Source organism: Mus caroli, unplaced genomic scaffold, assembly GCF_978045245.1.
Source record: "Mus caroli unplaced genomic scaffold, Mus_caroli_1 scaffold_7, whole genome shotgun sequence".
NCBI lineage: Eukaryota > Metazoa > Chordata > Mammalia > Rodentia > Muridae > Mus > Mus caroli.
In genome coordinates, this window is record NW_028227262.1 from 63,036,267 (window position 1) to 63,039,985 (window position 3,719).

The window sequence follows — 3,719 nt, forward strand, 5'->3', positions numbered from 1 at the left end:
GAACAAACTGCCAGCTCCCTTAAGCTGTCCATACCTCTGCAGGGGCTGGCTAAGCAAGTCTGAAATCTATCCAGTGTCCCCCGTGCTGTCCCTGCTTCCTTTCCCCACCCCCCACCCCAGCTTACCTAGTTAACTGTCTTCATCCATCCATCCATCCATCTGTTTTGGGGGCATTTACTTTTTTTTTTTTTTTGTGCCAAACATACTGAAAAATAGCACAAGAAAATCAGACCTTTATTTCTGGGAGCAACTGGGAGTTCTCCAGCTTGGAGCTCCAGTGGTGGATGAGCTGAGGAGCATGCAGAGGGGACAAGGGCTCTCATCCATCCTGACATGCCCACACTTCTTTCTTGCTACTTTGGAGCCATTTGTTCATGTGTTCACAGTGAGAGGCCATGGCCTCCTGCTCTCCGTGCAGAAGGCACATCGTCCTGGTTTAAACAAATCAAGGCTGTTCCCTGGCAGTGGATGGTTGGCTTAGGCTGCTGGGACCTGGAAGGATCCTGGAGGAAAGTTCTGGAAAGGTGTCTTTTCCCAAGGAGGAGAGCCTTTCTCAAAACAGTGGCCTCTGAGATGCAGAGAAGAGGGAAGATATCAAAACCTTAGGTGGGTAGAGCGGGAAGTTGGAAGACATTTTGGGTCTTGGGTCTTTTAAGGTGTCATCAGTCAAGCTTGTGAATAAAGTACTTCTGGACAGCTCCTGCCTTCAAACTTTTTTGGGGGGATGTGGTACAGTCAACTTTCTTGATGGTATTAAAGAGATTAGGGAGGGCTCCCTAGGCCCCTCCTGTTATTATGGAGGTCTGGGATGGAAATTGTGAGGGGAGATGCTCAGTGTTGGGGGGCGAGTTGGAATAGGGATTCCTCAGCAACCGAAGGCCTCTCTCTTGCTCTCAGTGTCCTTGCTGGGGTGGGTGGTCCAGGGTTTCTTACACCTTGGAGACCATGTAGGCCATGAGGTCCACCACCCTGTTACTCTAGCTATATTCCTTGTCATACCAGGAAATGAGCTTTACAAAGTTGTCATTGAGAGCAATGCCAGCCCCAGCATCAAAGATGGAAGAATGGGAGTTGCTGTTGAAGTCGCAGGAGACAACCTGGTCCTCAGTGTAGTCCAGGATGCCCTTCAGTGGGCCCTCAGATGCCTGATCCTTCTTAATGTCATCATACTTGTCAGGTTTCTCTAGGCAGCATGTCAGATCCACAATGGATACATTGTGGGTAGGAACATGGAAGGCCATGCCGGTGAGCTTCCCGTTCAGCTCTGGGATGACCTTGCCCACAGCCTTGGCAGCACCAGTGGATGCAGGGATGATGCTCTGGGCAGCCCCACAGCCATCACGCCACAGCTTTCCAGAGGGGCCATCCACAGTCTTCTGAGTAGCAGTGATGGCATGGACTGTGGTCATGAGCCCTTCCATGATGCCAAAGTTGTCATGGATGACCTTGGCCAGGGGGGCTAAGCAGTTGGTGGTGCAGGATGCATTGCTGACAACCTTGAGTGAAATGTCATATTTCTCCTGGTTCACACCCATCACAAACATGGGGGCATCAGTAGAAGGGGTGGAGATGATAACCCTTTTGGCTCCACCCTTCAAGTGGGCCCCAACCTTCTCCATGGTGGTGAAGATGCCAGTAGACTCCACAACATACTCAGCATCAGCATCACCCCATTTGATGTTAGCGGAATCTCGCTCCTGGAAGATGGTGATGGGCTTCCTGTTGATGACAAGCTTCCCATTCTCAGCTTTGACTGTGCCATTGAATTTGCCATGGGTGGAGTCATACTGGAACAAGTAGACCATGTAGTTAAGGTCAATGAAGGGGTCATTGATGGCAACAATCTCCACTTTGCCAAGTGCAGAGCAGAAGGCAGCCCTGGTAACCAGGTGCCCAATACGGCCAAATCGGTTCACACTGACCTTCACCATCTTGTCTATGGGATGAGGCTGGCATTGAATGGGAAGATGTGGCTGTCTCTGGAATAGGGAGGAGCAGAGAGCTGCCTTCAAACTCTTAATGCACATAGATATCTTGATTTGCCTTTAATTTTTTACCACATAAAACCAGAAAATAGTTCTCAACTGAAAAACTAAGCCCTTAACCCTCAGCCTCTAGATTAGACAGGTAATGTTGGGGAAGGCAGTTTCTGGTCCTGTGCCCAGTCTAAAGGATATGGCTGCAGAGTGACTGATAGCTGTGTGTGCAGAACTCTTGGGCCACTGTGAGTGTAATAGGCTTGACCATCTTACCATAGAAGCCTGAAATCTGGTTAAAACCGGGATGGCATTTGGTGGTTTTCTTAGCACTTGGGCGGTGGAAGCAGGAGGATCGGAAGGTCAGGGTCATCCTTGGCTACACAGTGAGTTTGAGGCCAAACCTGGGCTATTTAAGGACCTGTTTCAGAAAACCAAACCAGGAGCAGAGAGATGGAAAAGCAAGGTTAAAAGCACGCTCTGCTTTTGCAGGCTTGGTTCCCAGCACCCACACGGAGGCTTACAATCATCTGAATTCCAGTTCCAGGGGATCTGACTCTCTCTTCAGGCTTCCAGTGGCACTGCACACATGTGATTCATACACACAGAAGCATTCACACACGCATAAAAGCACACAGTATGAAAAACACAAAGGAAAAAACTGAAGAGTGGGCCACCATGTTTATAGAAAAGGCACTTGCCTTTAGCTATACTCCTGATAGACTTTCTCTTTCCTCACTGTCTCCTCTTCCTCCTCTCTCCAGCTCACTACAAGCTCTCTGAAAGCTTACCAATGACAGGCCATATGCCCAGCATGGAGCCAGGTCCCCCACAGCCCTCGAAATCCTTGTTTTGTCAGAATAAAACCTCCTGTGAGATCTTGGCTGGTAACTCCATTCCAAGTGACTTTTGCTGAAACTGCCGCTTGTCATCCTACAGGGTAAACTCCCCCATGTCCCTTTGTCTAGAGCTGTCACGAAGGATGAAATTAGTCTGGAGAGAAATCCTGAGGGAGTGAGGCTAAACCAGGCATTAACCAGATGTGGAAGTGGACCCTCCATCCAGCTGTGTCCTGAGAGAGTCCTTTTGGACAAGTGTCGCTCACTTAATACTGAAGCCTTCCCAGAGGTGAGCTGTGATGTCCCTGGCTCCCAGGAATTCAAGGAGAGCCTCCACACTAGTTTCCCAGGCCTTCCTTCCCAGCTGAGCTGACTAAGGATGCTAGGGTTGTGCAGGTGGCTGGTACCAAGCTCCATGAGCGCAATCAGGGTGCTAGCTGAGCAGTAATTCCTGCTGTCTGTCACCAGCCCCACTAACTCTGGCTGTGGCTTCAGGGCAGGCACCTAGGGACCAGCTGGAAGGGCTGTCATGAGGAACACTGCAGGAACATCCTGGGAAAAAGGTTGTCACATGGCTGTCTGAGCTCATCACTGTCTGTCACACCTTGCTACCCTCTGGCACATACACTGTGCCTGCTTTGTGTGTACCTGTGTCTCTCTTCGGGCGTTCCTACCCCTTGTGCAATGACTACCAAGTGGCTTGGCACAGATCTGAATGCACGTCCCAGGCAGGTGATGTGATGACACCTGGCTGGCCCAGCTCTCCCTGTGATCCTTTGGCTACCCTTGTCTCCACTACATTCCCTTCAGAGATACTTGTGGTCTAGTGGGAACTAGCCTGTGAGCTCATTCACAGTTCACCTGTGAAGCGCAAGTGTTTGCTTTGTGTGTATATAACACAGCT

At 50.1% G+C, this 3,719-nt stretch overlaps 1 pseudogene; it reads right to left on the minus strand.

Moving 5' to 3' along the window:
* Nucleotides 1–929: 929 nt before the first annotated feature.
* LOC147003927 (glyceraldehyde-3-phosphate dehydrogenase pseudogene) lies at nt 930–2,027 on the minus strand (annotated as a pseudogene).
* Between the last annotated feature and the right edge of the window lie 1,692 nt (nt 2,028–3,719).